The sequence below is a fragment of the Xiphophorus couchianus genome, chromosome 15 (genome assembly GCF_001444195.1).
Source record: "Xiphophorus couchianus chromosome 15, X_couchianus-1.0, whole genome shotgun sequence".
Lineage (NCBI taxonomy): Eukaryota > Metazoa > Chordata > Actinopteri > Cyprinodontiformes > Poeciliidae > Xiphophorus > Xiphophorus couchianus.
The window spans coordinates 13,223,720-13,248,478 of NC_040242.1; the positions used below are offsets into that span (position 1 = coordinate 13,223,720).

At 36.7% G+C, this 24,759-nt stretch overlaps 1 long non-coding RNA gene across 1 annotated transcript; it reads left to right on the forward strand.

Moving 5' to 3' along the window:
- Positions 1-482: 482 nt before the first annotated feature.
- On the forward strand, positions 483-1,058 carry LOC114158928 (uncharacterized). Its single transcript, XR_003598502.1, has 2 exons — positions 483-719; positions 835-1,058. It is a non-coding gene; the product is annotated as an uncharacterized LOC114158928 (long non-coding RNA).
- The last annotated feature ends 23,701 nt before the right edge of the window (positions 1,059-24,759 follow it).

Consider the following 24,759-nt stretch of genomic DNA (forward strand, 5'->3'; position numbering starts at 1 on the left):
GCTGCTTGTTCACTATTGTTCTCTACCAAAACTCTGTTCTTATTAGAACATACCTAGAACTAAGTGCACACAGGTGAACTGCATTAACTAAGTAGGTGAGGTAATGAAAGGAATTGGGTTCACCAGATTGTATTTAAGGGCATAACATTAAAAAGAGGCTGACTTAAAAAAGGCTATGACATACGTTTTTATTTGTTAAAAAAAAAGGTGAGAACGACTTTCTTTTCCTTTCACTTTGATTGTTTCTGATCATTACATAAAATATCAATAAAATTAATTGAATTTTGTAGTTGTAATGTGACAAAATTGTTAAGTCCTCCGATTCAATTAAAATTTTATGAAATAACAGTTTAACTAATAACTTATAATTCCAATTACTAGTATAAAAGTATTTTTTTACCCCCAATTTTGTCAGTAACTTTTGAGTAAAGCCAAAAACAATAGCTGTAAAATAACTTTTATTTTGAAAGGAAACTTGCGTTGTGTTGCGTAGAAAGTCGTTATTTCCGGTATCCAGCACGCACAGTTAGCTTCCAGAGGTGAACATGGGAGACGTGTCGGAGAGGACCTTGCAGGTTGCCGTGGTGGTTTCTTTTGCCGTGGGCTTCTTGACGGGCTGGCAGGCCAACAGAATGAGGAGGAGGTTCCTGGACTGGAGGAAGAAGCGGCTGCAGGATAAATTGTCGGAGACGCAGAAAAAGCTGGACTTGGCTTAAATGGTAATATGACGTCAGAGTTCAGCTTATGTCTTTGATCTATGAGAATTACTGATCACAAGCATACACGAGAGAGGCATTTTTCCCATTCAATTACACATTTTTTCTTATTTGGCAGGTCGGCTGTGTGCTCCGTGAAGCTGGTTCATCCCGGTTGTCCTTCATTTTTGGTCTTCCCACACCCTGCACAACAAGTTCGATCATGATAGCTGCCAAGCTCTCTTGAAGACTTCTATCAAAAGAAACATATCATGTGGACATGTAATATATAGAAGTTTGTCATTTGTTTGTATAGCAGTGAGACTTTTTCATATAATGCAAATAAATTATATTTTTCTTCTGCTTTCGTTACTTTTTGAAGGATGGTATTTCACGAGGTTACGCACAGTGATGTGTGACTAATAGTTAAATATTTCCTGATTTACCTCTTACTGAACGGTGAAGTTTGTGAAATTTTTAAAATGTTGTGGTAGTAACTAGTCACCGTGAAAAACCGAATAATACATGTTTCTGGTGTGATTGTGCCATCTGCTGGAGAGTAAAGGACATTACAGCCAATACTGATTAATCGTCCATTCATCAATATGTCTAGTATCAGAGCAAAATGTAAGAGACTAACAATGACAACAACTTAACCATGCAGTGGTAAAATCTGGGAGTGAGGTCAGCAGATGCTGAAGAGCAAAGTATACAGAGGCTGGCAACTGTTTTGCTGAATCAATAGGTAAGACCAATATTTTTATAAGAATAATTATAAACATTCAAGGCAGTAAGGGTTTTCCAATTAACTCATTGTTGGTGTTTATAAGCTGTGAGAAGAAAACTGGAATATCTATGGAAAACCCACAAAGGGAAAACTACTGTATATCTCCAGAGAGAAAGATTAATTGAGATGTTGAAGTGACCAAATGTCTACTATGCAACTCAGCAAAGCCCTGCTCTTAAATTTTCTGGAAAAATAAGATATTTCACGTTGCAGTGAGACCTTGCTCTTCTTCCTACATAATTTATGAGAATAAAACATCAAAACAATTTTGGATGTGCAATGCAGTGAAAATTCTGCAGTATTTTAAGGAAAACACACTTTAACACATTAGAAACAGCTTATACATGACTAATATTTTGTCAAAATTTCTCTGCAATTTCTTATTGGTTGTTACTTTTTCATTAGTTCTGATTGATAGAGAGGGCGTGCATCTCTGTCGGTTGTGTGGTAGGAAAAAGCCCAATGTGTTAGTCCTCTAATATAAAAACAATCCAGTTGCAGCTCAGGAGAGAGCTGCAGGCTGCTCTTTGCAACTGCTTTGCTACTATCACCTTCTCCAACCCCATTTGGGTCAATACCTGACACTGTCTTCAATTAAACATCAGTTCAATTTAAAGTGATGTACACAGATAAAAAGTTGTATAATTAACTTCAAATGTCAAAGTACAGACCAAGGGAAACGAGTGAACAACTTAAATACAATATAAAAATAATTTCAGTATTTTCACAAGTCATAATTCAAATAACAGAAAAGTCATGTGATGTTCTGGGTCACATTTACCCTTATGTCCTTACAACTTATCCTTAGAAAAATATTTAAAAGGCCTGGGGAGTTGTTTATCTACTCTTGTTTTAAAGCATATAAGTAATTATGCCAGTTCTGAAGAAAGTAGGATTTTTTATTTTACTTTTGTAATGAACAGCCATAGGGCAGTGGTTGTTGAACTTGTCAGTCTGATTTAAATTCTCTCCTGTTATGTTGATCACTCTGAGCCTGTCTGTAGGGGGAGCTGGTGCTCTTTAACAATCTATGCTCAGGTTTTGCCTGCAGCATTCCAAGCTTTGACTCTGAAATTAGATCTTTTGAGCAGATCTCTCTTTTTCATCATCACCAGATGAGCAGCCCTATTACTATGTCTCAACAAGCTTTTGACACAACCTTAAAACGTCCTTTTTTTCCTGTTGCACTACATCAGCAACTTGAGAGGCAAGTGAAGAGGGGTTATCAGCAGAGGAGATGGAGCTTAACTCCTCCAAGAACATGTATATATATATGTTTCAATTTATATACATATATTTTCCATGGTGCCTTGTATTTCCAGGGAATAAAAGTGGCATAAAATGATTTTTTGAGGAGACTTTAGGAGATGATCCAGCACTTCCTATTAAGGTAGAAAAAAGTGCAAATTTCTAGGGGTGACTTCTAATTAACTCAATTGGTTTAATTAAAGCCTAACACTTAGATGCAGTATGGGGTATATTCTGCATAATGTGAATATGTCACATAAAATTGTGTGAAGATGTTGTAGCTAGTAGGACTGTTCCCCTGTGAACCCTTTTTGACGTTTTCTGAATAGAAAACCTTGCATTGTCCTGAGAGTTGCCTGCTGCAAAAAAATAAATAAAATAAAATAATCTTGTTTAGAAAGGTCTATTGCAAAAAGAAAACCATAAAAAGAAAAACTTCTGCCTGCAAGCTGCCTTGCATCCATACTTAATATTATATGTGGGGTAAAACTAACACTGGAAATCACAACGGGCACGCGGTGAAGGATGGTGGTGGCATCTTTAACGGAGAATGTAAAGCTCAAAGATCATAGAATGGTTTCAATCAAAGCACATCATAGTGTCAAAAGGCTCAGTCAAAGTCCAGACTTAAATCTAATTGAAAATCTGTACCGGTACTCAGAATTGAAAACTGATGCTTGCAGACGCTCTTTTTCCAGCCTGACTGCGATTGAGTTGTTTTAGAAAGAATAATGAACAGAAGGTCTAATATCGAGATTTTGCTAAGCTCGTGAAGACATACCCCAAAACTAATTTCTGCTACTCTCGTGTAAACATGAGGAATCACAAGCTCAGGATTATAAAATCACTATCATTTGTGTAAAAATAATCCAATGACATAAATTTCATCTGTTGATATGGATGTATACAAATGTATAATGATTTTTGTCATTACACAAAAAGTGAATTACCAGAGTTTTGAAAAGTAAAATTGAAAGGATTGGCAGCAGCTCAGCAGGACTGAGAAAGTGTGGCCATGTGTGCCCTTTGAGTGGAGAAATTTGAAACTTTATTTTTTTCATTTTTTTGTCTTGGATTCTAGACAGAGTTTTATTGTCCCTCAGTGTCTAATGCTGCTACTAAATTGTGATGAATAGCTTTCTGGAGTGCAGTGCGAGCGCATGCTTGTGTGTCGACGCCAACTGTCTTTTCCTTGTTTATTTTGAGACAAGCTGTGCATTATTGTGTGCAACAGGCAGCGCTGGTGCGTGGGGCTCAGATGCATTTTCAAAGCGAGGCGAGGCGGCTTAGTGACTCGAGGAGATAATGCGCAGCAGTAAGGGTTCACATTGACTGCTGTGATTGATCTGATTTTCCTAATTGGCACAAAGACCTTAGAGCGTGTGTCCTTCGTCTATATTGAGTGTGCTCAGGGAGTGTCATGTTTAATAAGCTCCTTGATTGGCTTTCTGGTTGTGTGATTGTGCCCTCTGGCCATCGGGGGAGTGGAAGGGAGCAGAGGAGAGCAGAGCAGAGGAGACAAGAGAGTAGAAAAGGAGATTTTTACAATCCAAATGTCAAAGGAAGCAGATAAATAATGAAAGGCTTCTGCTGTGGTAGTAATAAATAGGTGTTATGTGAGATGGAAGGAGGTGGAGAGAAAAAGATTGTAATGTGATGACATCTACCAGTCCCGTTGTGCTACTGCTTCTGAAATAATGGACAGCAGTGAAGATTTTTAAGCAGTTAATACACACACTCCCACACGCACGCATGCCTGTAAACAATTTGGAAAGCCTAGATGAGGATTTCATGGCTTTGTAAGCCTCTTTGTGAGGAATGCTTTGCCCTGATTGCATTCGGAAAGGAGGCAGGTTCTGTGTCTCAGAGACGAACGTGTTTCTGTGTGAATTGTGTGTATCAGCCTAAGAACAACAGCATAACCCTTGTGAAGAGTCCTGCTGAACATTACAAGAGAGTGGTATTAACCACAGTGAAACACGTCCTGCACATACATGGATTGAAAGGTCATTCAATGAGTAATGAAGCAGAATCCATTACTCTATAAGAAACATAAGAACTCTGATTTTAGTTTGTAAATGCACACAGCTAGAAAAGAGAATATAGATTTTTAAGATATATTTTTCTGATCTGATAAAAAATAATGACCAGTGAAGCAAATGGGCAGGGATGACCCAAGGTTGTTTGGGGCTTTTGTTAGGCTCTTGGGTTGTTTCAAGGTTTGTTTATTATTCTGTGTTCCTTAGTCTCTCTCTTTGATTTGACTGTTTTGGTCTCTGTTTTATTTTAGGTCAGTCCTTCTTAGTGATTCTAGTTTATTTCTTGTCTCTAGTCATTCCTTGTTACTCTGGTTTTATTACATTATGTCTACTCATTCTTTATTTCCTAGTCCCCTGCGTACTCTCCCTCGCCCCCTGTGCCACTTTCTCTCTCTCTCCTCAGCCTGCCTTCTGCTCTCTGCCCTCACACCGGCAATCAGTTAGCCAATCAGCCCAGGTCCATTGTTCCACATTCCTTCTCCCAGTACTTATAAACACTTCTGCTCCTCTCAGTTTCCTTCTGTTAATTCCTGTTTAATCCCTGGTCATGCTCATTGTGCTTTTGTTTGTTCCTGATATTTTTTGTTTTCCTCTGGCTCCCTGTGCTCCCATGTCTTTTTTGTAAGTCTTTGTTCACATTTTTATTTCAATTAATTCTTCAAATCAACTTGCCGCCTCAGATTATCTGCATTTGGCTCCACTCAACACACACCATGACAGCCGAAGAATTTGGTGTAGTGCCCCCCTCGTCCAATGACGATCATCACAACCACCAACAGCATTTCAATGTATATTTAGTGGAATATGAGGCTAGGAAACAAATTTAATTGATTGATCTTAAAGGTAATGATAAGTAATCAGTTATTATTTGATGAGGTGTACTTTTGAACAAACCAGTGCTCGAACACAAATAAATACCACACTACAATAATCAAACTCTGAAGATTGTTTTTTTACACTTTCATAACATAAACTTACCAATTCCTTTACATCTTAAGTTTACATGACAAAAATTGTTTAGAACCTTTCAATTAGCATAGGCTAAAGCAGTCAAATAAATAAAATGTAAAACTATTCTCAATTAACAAATATTACAATATGGTCTGTGCTAAAATTCAAGCATATATGAGAGGCCCCTCAAGGCCTGGGGGCCCTGAACAGCTGCTTAGTTCACTTTGCCTGGGGATGACTCTGCATTAGGAGGAAAAAAGAGGACGCTTCAAGCCTAAGAACAGCATCGGAACAATGAAGTACTGTATGTGTGTAGCAGTATCTTGTGAGAATGCACTGTTGCAGAAGACATTGGTGTACTTCACAAAAATATTTGTCATCATCACAAAAGACCATTATGTGGAAATATTGTAGCAACATCTCAAGACATCTGCTAGGAAGTTGGGCACAAATGGGTCTTCCAAATGGGCAAAGAGCACAATCATACCGAGAAATTACCCTCATATAAAATTTGTGGTTAGAGCTGATAAAAATGTGTGTGAGCAAGATGAACTGAAAACCTGACTCAGTTACATCAGTTCTGTCAGGAGGACTGGACCAGCATTACAGAAAAAAAGCTTATAGAAGAATATCCAGATGGTTTTCCATTCATACAGTTGAAAAGGAATTCTATTAAATATTAAGGATATGTACACTTCCTATTTTGAAGACAGTTTATCATATTCTCTCTCATCATTCTGATATTTTGGAAATAGAAATAGTTTAGGTAATCTTGTCTGTTCTTAACAGGAGTCATTTATTCTAAGTAAATATTAGTGTTGAAAAAAATGTTATGTCTAAATATCTTGTTCCATCTGTAAATATCAGTGTTTTCACATGTGCCAATGACTACAGGGCTACATCTCACATATAAATGCAAAAAAATGCCAATTGCTATATGCTGCCAAGATTTGCACTTAAATTGTGATATTATTTTTGTCTCTTTTATTTTGATCTAGGGTTGTTTGGAAGCACCGTTTCCAGAAAGCTTTTATGTAAACACAAAGTTACAACTCCTTTGACCTGTATGACTGTTGAGAAAAAGCTGAGATATTCCATTAACAAAATGCAATTCCTACAAATTGCTATTTTAGAAAATGACCACCAACATTATAGATGTCACTAATAAATTGGCACCTGCTTTTATTCTTTTGTCTTATTATCTAACCTGGCAACACAAAACATGTTCCTAATATTGATTATGCCCAAAAGCCAAAGAAAGAGAAAAAAGTAAATATTTGTAACACTTTCTGGCACTGATACAAATTGGTCTTAGAAATAGGCAAAGAGTCTAAAAACAATGATAATTACCCCCATAGAATCACTGTTTTTGCAACCCTCATACAACTGCTTTGACTGCTGGACCTTTTGCAGTACCAGGTCTATTGGTATTACTCATAAACCTAAATGTGGCTGTGGGTGGGAGCCCATCTGAGGTTTTGTCTTGCAGGTGGAGATCTGAGAGAACTCTGAATTCTGAACAAGCGTGTGTTTACCCAAATCCGGTAATGTTGCGTCAATGTTCTACTTCTAAAATGTACATATCCTTCCTTGCTGAGAACAGTAAGTAAAAAACAGGCTGAACACAAGGCCTAGTTTTTTGATTGACTGTGATCTAACTCTCCTACCATCCAAACGTAATGATATAAATATGATGTGTTCCATCACAGGGTTTTAACATGTAGAAACAGTGTCATAATAAATGGTCCCCAATGTGAAACTACTGATTAATTCACACCCATCTCATTCCACTTTAACTCTGGTCTCTGCATTCCATTCAACCTGCTTCATTCTCTAAATTAATGCAAAGTGTGGTCATGATAGAGAAACCAGTGTGTTCCACCCAGCTTACCTTCTGAGTGTGTCTAAATCGAAGCTCATGCTCTGAGTAAATGCACCAAAATAAATGACAACCATGGCATAAAGCTGTTTGAAGTAAAACAGGCTGTAAACTGAGGTTATGCTCTCTCATCCTTATATTTTTCATTTTTAGACACTTTCAAAAGAGCATTTGCTGTTTCAGTTAAAAGGTTAAACCCTTCCCTCTGTGATGTTTTTACTGGTTTTTGAAGAGCCACTAAAAAAGTTCCTACACATGGTGTTCCTAAATTGTAATATAACAAAAAATGATCACCAGAAAACACAGACATTGGTTGTCTACTTTCTCTATCACTGGGTCTACTCAAGACCAGGTAAGCTAAATAATCCATTATGTATTATAATTTGTAGTCATCAGCTTCTAGGTGGATATTTAAAATACAGAACATGAAGACCATTTAAATGAGTTGTTTTCCCAGCATGGAATTTGCTTTTAAACACAGTATAGATTTTTAAAATAGTTGAGGTTTGCATCATTCTAGTTGCCTGTTTTAGCCTTTATAAAATAAATGTTGATGTGTGTTTGACATCATTGCTCTGTAACTTCCAATTTGGTCTGAGTCTCTAGCAGCTAGCTGTTAATTTGTAGTGGTGGTCTTGAAACATTTTGATTTCTAATGATTTCTAATAATCTTTTCTTCTCTGAGAGGTTTTGAAGGAAATGTGCTTGAACCACTCATCATTTTGTATGCTGCTATATTTTTATCGGACATAACTGATACCAAAATTTCACTAAAGTTTGAGAGCCGTGGTTCTAACTCCATTTATGGTCTACGATTAAAAACCAAGTCTGTGCCTGGAAACCAATTGAAGACACTCTCTGAGTTCTGAGAAAAGGAAGGATCAAATATCCAGCCAGAATCATGCCAGACTTAACCCATAGCTCTAAAAGAACGTTTGTTTTTTCTACTATTTTCTAAGAGACATTTCCCACACATTTTGGGGTTGTGTGTATATTTTTAAACAATGTGTAAAATTTTGATTTTCTGTTGTTTATTATATAATTATTTCATCCTGGAAAACGAACAGATAAAATGTATATTTAATGCCAACTTTAATAAGACAATCAGAATGAAAGCATGAAAGCTGACCGTGAACATTTTAGCCTGAAATCATTTATATGCAAATACCACTAAATGGTATGTTCGGCAATGCAGACATGGAAATTCAGGACACATTCTGTAAAGCTCACTCTATAAAGACAGTGTTAAAATATTCCTGTGAGCATAACAAAAGCCAAACCAGTTTAATAATGGAAAAATGTCTGAAGCCCAGAATCAGACAGGCAGATACACCTTGGGCTGCGGATGTGTAGCTCTGAACTGAATGAGGTAATTATGCACAAACCAACTCTGAAAACCCAGTTTGAAAATATCTGAGATTCCTTACTACATTGCTCCAAAGATGATTTGACAGAGGCCAAAGAAAGCAAAGCAAAGTTTAAAAAACAGATTAATGGAAGATAAGCAGAAGGGAGCAGTACGTACCTTGCTATATGTGTGAATGTTTCTGCAGAGCTGCTCACAGTGTAAGTATCCTCAGTTCACCTCGTGTTTCATTAGTTTAGAGTTGTATGACACAGGCCTATTTGTGACTGTACATGCAGATCTGATACGAGGACAGGTTGACAGCAGCAGACAGTGTCCTTATGTAAGCACAGCTGGACGGAAACAGAAAAAAAGCACATTGTCCAACTATAGTTTCCTTCCAAAGAATGTAGCAAAACCCAAAAGCCCTGACATTTCCCAAAGGAGAATCAATCACATATGCTGTTTTAAATTTTAATAGTGTGTTGCATTGCAGTGTGGTACATTGCACATTTGTTACTCTTTTATTAAAAAGTTCAATTCTGACACAGACTGTGACTTTGCTGTAATTCCCCTGGGCCATAAAATTAACCTTTTAATGTGGGAAAGCAAGATTCCAAGTGTGACAGCTTGTGTTTGTGCTTTTTACGATGGAAACGCTTCACAATCACAATGCAAACACACACACGCACACCCCCGCACAAACACTTATAGTTCAAGCTAGGATAGTATGCGTACACATACACAAAGTTAGCTCATCTGTGGAAACTGCTTATTCCAGCTGACAGAGTGTATTATCCAGCATTGGAATAATAATGACAGCATTGTAATTCAGACGGATAGAGGAGAAATTAGATTCTGGGGGGTTTTGCATATTGTCATTATTGAGTTCTTCGTGAAAGTGAAATGAATTAAGAAATAAGATGGTTTATATGACTAACTTGCTGAAGTTACCCACAAGTCTCAATTTCTAGTAATTCTGTTTGTTTAAAATACATCTTAAGTTCAATTCTACTGTGTTTTCAGTAACAACATACACACTTTCATGTATGTGCTTAGAAATATAGCCTGTAAAAATGAAAAAAGGTTATTAGATCTACTCTTATTATGTGCAACAGAAATAACAGAACACTTATTACTTTACATAATTTCCCATAAGAATTATGACTTCTAAAATAGTTAGACATGGAAATCTCACAGCAAAGCCAGTATTTTGTTCTTTTACACACAATCCCTGTCCCTTCAGCTGGTCAAAATTGAAAGTGAATGGAACGTTGCAGCAGGCCACGGACAGTGAAGAGTCAAAGTGACATTAGGGAGCTTCAGATCCAAGCATATTTATGTCTGAGAGTAATGTGGTCAAAGCCTAGACATGAATCGAATTGATAATTAGTGGCAACGATTGAAAATGAATGTTGACCATTGCTCTTCATTCACTCTTCCAACATAACTGTCCAAAGTATTTAATGAGGGGCACTTAACAAAAAGTCTCACAAAATTTTCCAGTTTTATTCATTTAAAACATAAAATCTGTTCATCAATATCCTTCCATTTCAAATGTATAGACAACTTAACCCCCAGTAAGCAGCTAATGGTGGATCTCTCCAGGTTCAGTAGATTTTTGGGGGTTCTGGTCGGACATAATTCATGAAAATTTGAATCCATCTATTCCAGTCTAGCCTGGTTTTCTTCATGATTGTGTTCCGTGAGTTTGTTTGTTTCTCAATAGCTCAGAAAACCCAGGGTTCTTTTCAGCTGTGGAGAATATGAGCAAGTCCTTTTGAAAACATATGTGTATTAAAATATGGAGAAAACCCATTAACACTTTATTTGAAGGGGTGTGCATAAGACTGAGAAGTCATAAACATTCATGAAGACTAACCCTAATTGAACACATAAGCATGACTCAGCTTACTTACTTTGAGTTATGTGCACAAAATGTTTCCTGTTAAATTACAATATACACCAGAACAGCAAAGCAAATTAAAAAAACTTGTTTCCTTCTAAAAAACTAAAGTTTTATAGAGGGAAACTCTATTTTATGTGAGTTTGATGGATTTTCAGTTGGAGGTAAATTAGCTTGTCTGAGAATCTAATAAATGGAGGTGAGTTAACTTTTATTAACACTCTTCTTGTGTAAGTGATGTTGCCATCATTTCATAGCTGCAACATTTGTATTGCATTTACATCAACACTGCTGAAGTAGCGTTATCACATTCTTATGGAAATTTTTTTGTCATGACTATATAAACTTGGCAGCATGATTTAGATGAAGATCAAACTATATTTACTAAAGTAAAAGGTGATGCTGGAGAACTATTTACTTACAGCTGTAGATCCATACATACCATAGAAAAACAAGCTAGTTACTCAATATAATTACAGCTGTTCTTTATTGTCAGGATGGTTTCATGGCCTAGATAGTTCAATCCCAGAGAGACACTTTTGAGCATAAAGCAACAAAGGTTTGTCCTTCAGTTTATAGGAGCTACATTGAGCCACATTCGTTTCAAGTTCGTTGTGTAAAAAATAAAAACCATAAGTTTAAATTTCTCAGGAAATATTAATGCATATCATGAATGTGCTCTTTTGAAAGCGCTCGTGCACAACGCTGATCCATCACTGATGTGCCTCCAGGCAAATAATGAATGTAGTCAAACAGCTAAACTGCTGTGCTTGTGTGCAGTGGGAGATGGTGCATGAAGCTCAAAGATGATAGTTACAGCAGCTCAGGGAGTGATACCTGCTCCTTACGGGTATAAAAACAGAATTTTGAAGTCTGCTTGAACTACCAAAGGGCAACAGGGGCAGCTACGCAAGGACACATTTTAAATGTATAAATTATTTTCGTTACTATGGTGACTTCTTTCTCTTGAGAATGCAGCACTACCTGCTGTGAGAGGTTCCTTGGAAGAGTAATTTGTAGGATGAATCTATAAAGTTATTATAAGCGACTCGTATCTCTTAGTGTATCTTTATGTTCTGTGGCACAGAGATGAATTAAAGAGTTAGGCCTCTGCAGTATATGGAATTTTATTTGGTCTACCTAAAAAAATCTGAGTCTTGCGCTGTTCAGTGATTATCTGAAAATCAAAATTGCACAACTGACATTTACACCTAAACTGACAGGCCTATCAGTAGGACAGTGAACCCTAAAAATATGGCTAGAGCTGCAGTGCATTAATTTAAATTCAAATTCAAAAATACTTTGTTGATCCCAAAGGGAAATTAAGTGCTGTTAAATAAAGCATACTCATGTAACTCAATCAAAGTCCAATTAAACAAATTACAAAATATGACCCATAGATGAAAGAAACAGATTGTACTATAAAATGGTATGGGTCTAAAAAGTGCACAATATCGCCCCTTTAAATTTTTTCGTTAAATTTGCTTGCATCTCATTAAGCATCAGCTTATACTGTACATACTCTCCAAATGCAACTACCTTGCTTTGTCTTTGCACTTTTGTTTACTTGGGTCAGTCGTGCATGAATAAGGGGAACATAGTATTAAGGAATCGTTTGGTAAATAAATAGATTTTCTGGCTTTCTGTACACAGCAGTTTTTGTAGTTTAATCAGTTTTTCTTCTAAATGTTTAATTGGTCTTTTAAAGCCTATTTTGCTCACTTTTTTCTCGGTAAACCTTCAGTTTGTAATAAAGAAAGAACCTCTCTGCTTTGCTTAAGCAACTCTCTAGGTTCTCTTTGAGAAAAAATAAATCAAAAAGGCCAAATAAAGTGCCTACTGGACCATATTGGATCATCTGTTTTTCTAACTTGCTTATTCACCTGCTGCAACATTGTAAGAAATAGCAAACAAGAAAGTCTTTCTTCATCATGGCCATTTGTAAAGCCAATGTCTTCTTATCTATATCCTGGACCTTAAAGTGATAAAAGGTTGCCCATAATCAAAGTTGCACATTTATCCTCAAATGTGTTAGAGCTGCAGTTCAATCAGAAGTCCAATTAGGCTTTCACAGTGCCCAACACTGCATCCACCACAATAGTGTAAATGGATGATTGTGGCACTTTTTGCCAGGATAGGGGGACCATCAAGCAAAAAAACTGACAACATTTCCTTTTCCACGCAATAACAGAAGGCAAGGCTGAAACCCCCTCATTTCAGCTTGATTGTCCTCTTTCATCTTCTGTCTCTTCTTTCTTTACCTTTGATCTTACATTTCTGACTCCACAATTGTGTCCTGCTACGGCACTTACACTTGTACACAAAGAAAGAAGACAGGAAGTGTTAGGCTTTTAGTGAAAAACTGTATACGCATGTACACGGCACATCCAGAAAAACACTACGCATGCTGAGAGGAGCGCTATCATCTGTGGAACATCTGCTCGCCATCAAACGAGGCATCAAAGGCTGCTTGTTACTTGGATTGCATTAGCTTCATGATGTTTTGGCTTTGATACGGCCCAGAATCACTTCAGCAAACAACGATGTGCTACCGCTACAGCGCACTGACTGTCCTGAGCCTCGGAACAAAGCAACTCTCTTTCTGGCTGTCTGAATAATCAAATGAAGACAGATAATGTACAAGAACCCCCTGCAAAGATTGTCTCTCAAATAGATCCCCTGAAGTGTTTAGGCTGTATCACCATGTCTAATATGGCAAGCTATTACGGCTTCTCTTGATTTCTGTAAGGGAGAAGGTGAGCTCATGCAGGCTTATCAATACTGACACTCAAGCGACAGACATTTTGTTTATGTCTCTTAAGGAGTTTAAAGGTGTTGGTGTGAGATAAGCTGAGCAGGATTTTTGTTTTCTCTAGGGAATGTTAAATGCGTCAATTGCTGTTCTTCCCTGGTCACAGTTATCAGAGTAATTTGGTTTTATGAATTCTAGGCAAAATTGGTGACTTATGTCTCTGTCATTATTTTGAAAGGCAAATTTTTGTTGGTCTTTCATAGACAACATGAACATGAGATTATAATATACAAGATATTTTGGAACATTTTGTCATCTTTTTCGAGTCTTTCTTTGGTTTTACTGAAAGACAACTGTCACATCAGAATATTAAGACGAATTATTGTATCCAAGAAGGCGATTGTTTCTTCAAATATGCTCAAAGACCTTAAGGTTGAAATCTAATGATTATTATAAGTCTAAAATTATTGGATAAATTGAATGCTAAAATAATTTCTAATGCTAGCTCCAATTCATATAAACGATAGAGGTTGGATAAATGAGGAACAAAAAAAAGTAGCAAGGCTTAATAACTTTCTGTACCAGATAAACATCTCATGAAAGTTATGTTCTAAGAAGGTCCAGCAAAGACCAAACCCAAGATCTTTGAAATACTGTATCTCTTTCTTTTTCTGTTTAACATGCCAAGGTGGTGTCATTTATGGCAAAGATTGAACAAGATGTCCTCAAAGTCACAATGCTTTACTGGATTGAAATCTTGTGACTCTTTTCACTCATCGTCATCATCAAGAAATCAGTTTGAGAAAACCTAAGTGCATTGTCCTTCTGGAAGTTGAAAACTGTGCAAATACTTTTTGCAGCACTTTAAATGTACCATAACCTTTTTTTCCCTTTTAAATCATAAAAGAAAAGAAAGAAGTTTCCATTCTTGTCCACTGAACTTTTAGAAAGGTTTCTGGTAATTCGAGGTTTTCCCTCAGACAAATTACTCTAATGAAACAGAACAAAATAAATGTATTCACACACCAAACACTTTTTTCCCTACTTTACGTTTGAACACTATTGCTTGTGAAATCAAGCACCTGAGAGGCACCCAAAAGAGACAGACTGAAGCAAAGATGATGAATGTCATCCACAAATTGAGATCTAATTTCTTCCCTCCAGCCTGCACTTTGCTTTGCTTTGCTTAATTAAGTTGCTTAGGTTTGGGCAGTTTGATCAAATTAAGTTAGATGTTTGGTAGACAAGAAATAAGTGGGAGAGGGATAACGATGAGCAGGTTTCAGTGTTTTGGACTTTCTGTATTTTTCAAACTGAGGACATTTTTGTGTAGCAGACTACGATAATCCATTTCTCAAGCTTTCTGCCCATCTATATTTACAGGCCTGTTGGTAACCACTTAGATAAATGTGAGATAACTGTTAATGTATACACCTATGATAACATAAGTTCATATTAAATCATCGTCAAAGTGTTCTTTAGCAAGAAGGGATTTAGCCTAATAGAAGATTTTTCATTTGGCACAGAATGATGAGAGCACTTTTTGGAGACCAGGAAGATTTCCTGTTTTAAGATGATGACTGACTTATAAACCATTTTAAGTTTCCAAGGGCAACCCTGTTTGGGTCTTTCAATAACCTCTTGTGATATTTTCTTGAGCTAAGCGTAGTTAAGTGTTCAGTAGAAAGTCCATATGAGTCACATGCAAAGCCGCCGATTCGATTAAAGCAACAAACATGTCTGGAGGGAGAAGGTATGGGTCCGTTTCTAAACTGGCTATTTCCAACTTTTGTAAACAGCGTTGTCTATGAGTCCCAACTTGGTGTGCTACTTCCAGAGAGAAATTAGCTTGACTTGAACAAGTACAAGTCATGGCCATGTTGGCAATTTGGGAAAACAATTGCAGTCGCTCCATTCAATACTCCTGTCCCTGGCTTCTGACATTTGTCATGGAACCTCAACAAGGTTGACGGAGTTGCAAAGCTTCAGTAAGCTTTATATTAAAAGGGTCATAAATAATTACTTACAGCCATTTAACTGATTCAGTGTGTCAAGTGGTCTTTTCAGCTTGTAACAGGTTTTCAGAAACTAAAAATGCACAATCCATGTAAAGATTTTTTCCCCTCCATTATGGACGGCCTAAAACACATTATTTGAGCTTTCATCTTTTTCTTAAGTGATGTAACACTGCACAAAAATGGTTTTGAAAACGTTTGAAATTATATGAATTTTGAAAGATCAAATTCAATCAAATTTCTGAGCTGGTGGTATTGTAGCATTTTTCAGAACTCAAGCAGTCTAGTTAAAAAAAAAAATACACACATTTGTGACAAGAATAAAACATAATTATAAAGAAGATGCAACAACCCGGTTGTATAAGTGTAGATGCTTACAGTATACAACCAGGAGTGAGAGAGATTTCTAAGCTTTGCTCAACGAGTTAAAGAGCAACATAGTGAGAGACATAACATCAATATTAATCACCAAAATAAAAAAATCAGCACCCATTGAAACAAGCAAGATATAATCAAGTGAAAAAATATATGTTTCTAAGAGACAAAATCCAATTAATTAACAGTCTTACAATTAGAGTTGCATCCTCTGTACTCTTTAGCAGATGTCTATTACTCAGTAACAAGATAAAGTTCCAGCGCAGAACAGGATGTATGCAGTTACGGGGGGGTTGTATAAAAGCTGACATCACACAGAGAGAAATCTGATTGTTAATTAGCTAGTGGTGTTATGCACATCTGTGCAGGAAGCTGCAAGCTGCCTTTGTTAAATGGTTGCTAAAAGAACCATATGAAGCAATGTAGCACTTTAGAAAATGTTGCTGTATGCCAGGTTTATTATTATGATATTAAAACATATTCCTTTTTTTGTTCTAACAGACACAGTACAGTATTAATTTCCAAATGTCTACATTAGAAGAAGATTGTGGGATTTTAAAGCCTCTTGACATGGTTTTATCAGGTGCCAGTGGGGGAAAAAAGTGAAGCTCTTTGATTATAGATTAACTTTACTTCCATGCTTTAATAATCCGAAGCTGTTCCATTTAATTTGATAAGTTCACATTTTTAACAGCAAGACAGGAGGTGAGAAAGCGTTCTTATATGAGGAATATTTTCACAGATCTTTGCCCAGCACGTATTAAGAGTAGCACAGGTGTAACATTAGCAATTGATTCTCACCAAATGTCCTAGAAAGCATTTACAATGCAGTGGAAAATCTGAGTCACAAGTCCAAAATTGGAGGCTGTCAAATTAAATTCAACCATTGTGAATTTGATCTTTTCCTACTTTTAATGACGTATTTCTTCTGATTGGGAGTAAAATTAAGGTATATAAGTGGACCAACCAGAGTTCTTCAGGTTGAAAATATATCTGTGGGAGCTAACAATAAGATTGAATGAGGGGAAAGTAAGTCCACCGGCTTCAAAGACTTAGGGGAGGGAGAAGTTGGGGGGGGGGCAATTATCAAACATGCCAATGCAGAAGTCACATAAATCTTAGCGCATGCCTGTGTCATTTCTAATCAGAAATTAATTTCTTAATTAAGCAAAATTAATTTTAAATGCAAATATGAACAATTTTGTGCTCTAAAATGTCACACTGTCACATTTGCAACTGCATCCATGTAAAACACACTTAAACACATTTTGGAAAAAAATAGCTCAGAGTTCACAAGTTAATATTGAAAGTTATGGCAACATTGCTAGCTGGGCTTTTGATAAACGTGGAAACACTTGTGCTTACACATGTGCCAGTATCCAAAAACTCCGCCTCGTGTTAAGTCCTTGTTTATCCACCTCTCCTCTCCTCTCTTTGCCTTCTCCTTTCCCTCTTGCTCTTTCCAACTGAATTGCACCGGCTATTGATTCTCCCGCAGGGGATTATGAGCCCTAACCTGTGTCAGAGCGTCAAGTCAGGGCAGTGATAATGCCTTCGCTCAATGCACAACAACAACTCAGGTGCCCCCAGGAGCAAATGCTAGCTTCTGGGCACAGGCTAGCATGCTAATTTGGAGAGTCCTGTGATAAATGCATGCTGTCAGTCCCCTTGAACTAAGTCAGGCTCTCAGCACTGCCGCAGTAACGCCAATTCAATAACCTACATCCAGAAAATAGGAGAGAGTGCAGTTGTTTGTGCTGCATCTGTGCTGTATGGGCTGTGATACAGGCCATAACACTCGTTCAAGCATACACATTAAGGTAAATCCAGTCAGTTGCAAACAAAGCAGAGCAAACTTTATATTGCCACATATTTCATCTAAATACCCAATGCAAAAATACAAAGACTACATGGTAATTCAAACATAATGGTCAAATGCGATGTGTGGATCTCTGCAGAATGCCACACACAATAGAACAGGCACGTTGGCAGCTTTGTCACTCAGAATTGCAACAGAAGAGACGGGGGACGCTTTTGAAAGGAATTTCTGATCCCTTTTTTTCTTTTTACGAACCACCACACATTCCCACATAAACATGCACAGACTGCTGGATACACACGAGTTTTACTTGCACAAGCTGAATGCCACACAAGCACCCAAAGCTGAAATGACTCTCAGCCTGTTGTGTCTTGCAAACATTGACGCATACATGGGGAAGTACTGATAGACACATCCCTAATCAGGGATCCTCTCGTGGAGCGGCTTACGTGTGTAAACGAGACAAAGAGTAAAAAGAGGTGGAAGATGGCATGAAAGCAGATTTACAAGGCCTGCTCTTGCACCCGTCAGCAGCTTCATTCTTTCCAGTAGCTGTAGCAGTGATGCATACATGCCCGCGCACATATGGACATTATTTTTATGCAGTAAACATGCAAGCGGTTTGATGGATTTCCTTCAGATGCAAGGGCACAATGCACATGGGTCTGTTGCAGAGGAGTTCTCCCTCCCTCAAATGTATCAGACGACAAGGACAGTTTAAATGTTTCCGCAGGAAAATGCTGCAAGGAAGTGATCTAAAAAAAAATTTTTTTTCATGCTTGGCCATTATTCAAATGTGTTTATGGAGCTTGAAAGCACAATATGGGCACAATCTAGGAGCATCTTCTGCAACAACCGTACAAGTTGTTTCATGCTGAGCTACTTTGATGATTTTGCATGTTGACCTTTACTGCTTTACTCAGCATGCAGGACAGCAAAATGCATTTTTAATTCACCTCACTGATTATTTCCAAGCTGTAGCACAATCATTTGAGCAAAGTTATTTTCCAATGTAACTCTTTAAAGAAAGCCAGAGGGTACCCATTTATCATCCAGATTCAAAGATAAAACAAAAATGCAATTTGTTTCTCATCCTTCATGTCTCAGACCAAGTGTCTTAGATTATGTACAAGTATTTTCGTAGCTTTGAGTTTGTTTGTGAGTTCTTCACTTTAGTTTTCCGACAAAGGATTACAAGTCCCATTAGAAATGAATTTTCTCGATCACTTTCTGTGAAGTAGATTTACATAGCACCCTACTCAAGGGTCAAAGATATGTTTCTGGAGACATGCATGAATAAATAATAAATATTTGCAGCAGCACAGCTGTATGTAATATTTATGTATTTATACCACTGATGTCAAAGTAAAAGTTTTCTGAGCAAATATTTAATTCCGTATTTTTCAAAGAGTACAGGACCTACTTGCTCAAGAAATGCGAAACAAGAACAAGAACATAAAAACGGAACCTGATTAAGTAAACAAAGAAATTATCTAAAACAACACAAATAAAATAGCAACACTCAGGTGATACATTCTTTGTTGACACCTTAACAACACCTGAGTTACAAGAAATCTATGAACATGTTTTCTAATTGTCAGAATAAGGATCCATTCCCACCAAATCAGAACCACGCCACAAAATTAATTAATTCACCTTAATGAGGTGAAGTCTTCTGGCGTTGACAGTTTCTTAACTATCATGGCAACATGTCCATAAGGTGGTGCCTTGGTTATTAGAGAATTTAAAGCACAAGTGGTCATGGAGATTTCATGCGAAGGCTACAACTTAATCACAAGCATTGTAGATCCTGTTGCTACTCTGGCTTCATCCTGAAGAACCTCACCAAGTAGCTGGAATGAACAATTCATGTTCTCCATTGAGATAATTATAGTGATTGCTCAGAGTCCTGGCAGTACACTATAATTAGCATGTGATTCCTAGATAGAAGAGCAAGCACCCTCAAATTTATGCTTCTTGTTTTTTGCTGGTTGCAAAAAGACGAATTGAAGTCCTATGGCGATTGGCTCACAGTGATCAGAAAAAACATGCGGAAATCAATATTTGTGTAAGTGATTCCTCATGTCTACGAGAGCATTGGTTAAAATATTGTGAAAGAATAGCATGTTGAGCACATTACATCTACCTCAATAGATAAAACCTTTCACTTATTTTACCTTATGCTATTACCTGCATGGTAATATGTAAAATCTAACGCTGTTTCCTCCTCCACAGAGAAGCTAAATATGATGACGGATGCTCAAACATCTTTCCTAAAAAAAAAAAAATGCATTTGGGCTTTTTTTGTCACCAAACAAATTAACAACAACAGGATTTTCTAATTGTTCTTAGTGAACTGCTAATGTGCTTTGATTTACTATTTTGTTTTGTCTTCAGTTCCGACTTTATAGATGGAGTTTCACCACCTGACTTCTCAATGTAAACAACTATCAGCAAAGGGGCAACGCAGATTCTTGCGGACACATAAAGATGATAAAATGAACACCAGAAAGGCGTTATGGTTGAGCAGACTTTCAAAAACCCTGAATCATAACCATAATCACCCTACATTCGACATTTTTTTGTTCAAGTTACTATGACAAAATTTTGGCCAAAAGTTTAAATAAATGTAATCAACCTAGATGCCCTGGTGGCTTTAATTGTCTAAAATCCATGATGGTATTTTAGTCTGCAGCCTTGTTAGTGGAGAGTAAATATAATTGCCGTCATCTCCAGCAGCTCCCAATCTCTGGCTTGTTCCATGTTTCTCCTTTTTTTCTTCAGCTTTTCTTCAGCTCGTTTGGACTGTAGTTGTTGCAGGCTTGCGTCAGTGAATAGCTCCCCGCCTCGTCAATAAAGCAATCATTAGTAGCTGATTGAGTTTGTGCTTGTATACCGACAGAACATTGGATTGGGTGAATGGAAGAAAGGAGCAAGGAAGAGAGAGGACGGCGATGGTGAGATTCGATATTTTGATGCGTGTTGGCTGAGTCTGTCTCAACCAATTTAAGTGACTGCAACCACTCAAATTGTTTTTTTGCGCATAGTGAAACTGATGAGATCCAGATGGTTATGACCATAGCTGTATATTTATACCTCACCATGAAAAGTATCTGCCCCACTTGCAGATTTGGTTTGTTTTTGCTTCTTTCTTCTTTTTTTTTGTCACACTATTTTTCAGTTCATCGAGCAGATGTACCATTACACAAAGATAAACTAAGGAAATGCAAACCCCCCCCCTGTTTTTAAATAATTATTTCATTTATTAAGGAAAATAAATATCTGAACCAACCTGGTCTATTTGCAAAATGAATCAACATCTAATCCTAGTAATAGTCTTATGCTTGGTGGTAACAACAGCCAATAGCCATTTAATAACTGGCAAAGATATTTTTAACATTAATGTGGAAGTAAGAAGAAATTTGACCCACTCTACAGGATTTCTTCTAACTCATTAATTTTGGGCAGTTTTTGTGTCTGATCTGCATATATTAATTAGATAATTGCCTTTTGTAATCTTTCAGGCTAGATTTAATATATATACTTTTACAATTACCTGAAATATTTATGATCATGATGAAAAAAAAAGTAAAAAAGAAAAATCTTTAATTGGACAAGCACAGTTTAATGACAAAGTGAAATCAGACATTTGTTCAATATATACATATATATATATATTTCTGATCCCTTTTTTCCCTCCTACATAGCAGCAGTGAGCCATACTTTTAACAAAGTTGGGTCAAACCAGACTCATCAACCTCACAGTTCTTCTCTCCTCATCTAGTTGAGAAGTGACTCAGGGTCAGTACTTGAAATGTAATCAGTCCCACTGCTCTCAGTTTCCCATGTTATCCAAACGTGAGCCGGTAAATCCCATTTAAAGGACCGCAGACCACACAGAGGCTACTCTCAGGAGAGTTCGCAAGGGTCGAACAGTACTTGCATTTTACTGATACCCGCCGAGCCATCATACCCATTACAAACCCGTAGAAGTACTTATTTAATCATTTCTTATTTCCTGACTGTGTGTTTAACAGCTAGCTGCTCCGTTATTGGAGAAGCTCAACATGGTGTTCAACTATGAGACTGCTCAGACGAGGGCTTACTGTGTTCAGGCAAAGGATGAAAGATGTAATTTGTTTCTAAGTCCAATATGCAATTTGTTTTAGCTTGGTAATGGTTTCAATCAAGTTTTTATTCAGCTCCTCTGCAGTTAAATTTTCCATCATATATATATATATATATATATATATATATATATATATATATATATATATATATATATATTTGTGTGTGTGTGGGCAGACAGTGTAATTTCACTTGACCTTTTGCTGAAATCAACACTAATAAAAGTAGTCACACTTAATCAAAATCCTGCAGGTACTGAAGCCATAACAATGAGCTTAGGAACACTTTGAGACTACCTCCAGCGTAGGCAAAACTTTTAACTCCATTTTGTTTGTTGTTGATATAAAAACATTGAGTACTCTAGACGGAAATACTGAGTTTAACAATGCAGCTGCGAGAAATGTAAGGCAATCATCATTGAAGCATAAAATACCCAGAGAAATGCATTGTGGCTATATTGAAATGATTAATATTATAGGGTGAGGTGGAATACAATCGGCCATTTAAACGAGCAATCTAAGGTATTTAGTTTATCTCATTTCATAATACAGAAAGCAATTTATCCACTCAAGCAGATGAATAAGAAGAAAGTCTTTTTGACACTTCAGTCTTAGACACACACCATTAAAACTTGAGCTTAAAATCTATCATACAAAAAATACCTGTCTTTTTTGTAACTAATAAATATTCCTTTCGTGGATCCTGCAGTGTTTTAAGGCAAAATGCGTCAACTGTGACTGATTCTGTTTCACATTTACTCAGTGCCTCAGGTAGACTTTTGCATCACATTTTTTTACAACCTGTTTTGCTTTTTATGATGGAAACTCAAACTATCTGTAGACAGGAATTATTAGAGATGTGCAAATCTTTCTGTCTATCTCAGTAAAGCTGCATCTTCTTTTGTAAAATACAACATAGAACGCCAAAATGAATTTGTGATTTTCAAAATACTGGGACTTTTTTTGGCACTTATCTAATTAAATCTACACATTTTAATGTATTTTTATATGGTAAAACATTGTGGTGACAGAAAATGGAAACTAGTCAGTATTGAAATTGAGGACGGATATAGCTAAATACAGGGAAATTGTAAAAGAAAAGCTGTTAGCGCAGGCAAAAGACTTGAGATTGGGTCAGATGTTCACCATATTTGTCATATCATTTACTTTACCAAACGATTGGCTATAATTATTGCCAATTTTGGCAGGGTCAGTCCTCCATACTTTTTCAGATTAAACTAATGTGCAACAAAGAACATTGGGATATGTGGTTATAATGTAACAAATGTGAAAATGTTTAAGAGGTGTTACTCTTACTGAAAGTCAGATCAGTGTCTGGACTTACAGCATTTCTTTGCTGTTCCTCTTTCATATGTTCCATTTCACACAAATCCAATTTTCAAAATCCAGTTATCCTCTGTAGGTGAATAATGTGTGGCCTCAAATTAAATGTCCTACCAATAGAAGGCCTCGTGTGTAATGACATCCAGTGAAATCCTTTTTTGAATATATTAAGCCCCATGCTGTCTGAGCTGCAGACTGAGCACTGAAACTCATTTGTCCCTCTAGGAATTGATCACCAATAAGAGGCTTCACTGCCTTTTTTGTGTGCTACTCGAAGTCTTATGAATTCTTGATTCACTACTGGTTTGTGTCAAATATTTCCTTTTTTTAATAGAAATTGTGAAGTTAGCAAGGAAATGATTTGAAATCAATTAAAATAAAAAAGGGTTTAAAAGCAGAGATATAAATTCTCTTCAAAAAATGTCATAAAAACATATTCAGCTGTTTCTTCAGAACATTTATAATTCTTTTGAAGACATGATGCATTCTAGAATACATGCTTAAGTAAAGCTCATTCACAATTATATACAGTCTCACTTTATCAATGTCTTTCATAAAATGTCCAGCCTTTTTGGTACGTATCAGCAGGACTATATGGGAAACCCTGTTTTTCATTCACCAGTTAATCTAAAAACGCTGACTAAAAGAGCGCTTTCATTAATTTTCCTTTACCATGTCAGGCCATTTCTTCCACAATATTTCATTAAGATAAACCCAAGTGTGCCAATAACAAGCTCAGTTTATACACTGCGGTGCTTCAGAAACAGAACCCCATTCCGTATTCACACACGCAGCCGTCCACTATGACTTACAGCCCGATCACACAAAACTCAATCATTTCTGAAGCCACTATTGGTCTCGACAACAGGCTAATTGGATGGCTGACCCTCCTGATTGAAACAGCCCACTCAGCAGTTTGAAAAGCAAATTCTATCAGCGAGTATAAAGCTTAACTAAGAGCTGTCATTTGTCAGTGATTTACAGACGGGTGACATTCGTAATAAAAGGAAAACAAGATCCAGAGCTTCTTGGCACAGATTAGCAAATAATTGGCACCAGCGATGGGGAGAAAACAGGTCAATTAATCTAACTTCACCAATTATAAAACTTTAAAGCAAACACTGAAACATTCATTTGCTAAAATAAACAAAACAAAATCAACAATAAATAAACAAACAAAATGAGCATGTGAAGCTTCTCAATATATAAACAAATGAGCCTATCAACAAATTATGGCATCCATGTACTTTTTAGCATTTTTGTAAGTCTACATTTTATTCATTAACATGAAAAGTGTGTTGAAGGTGGAGCTACAATGCTGAAAAGAAAGCATTTGACTCCTTACAGACTTTTTTCTATTTTTGCTTTAAAGTCAGAATTTTCTACATGTTTCAGATCATTAAACAATATTTAACATGAGATAACTTGAGTAAATACAAAATGCAATTTCCATATTATGTAATGATAGCAATCAAAA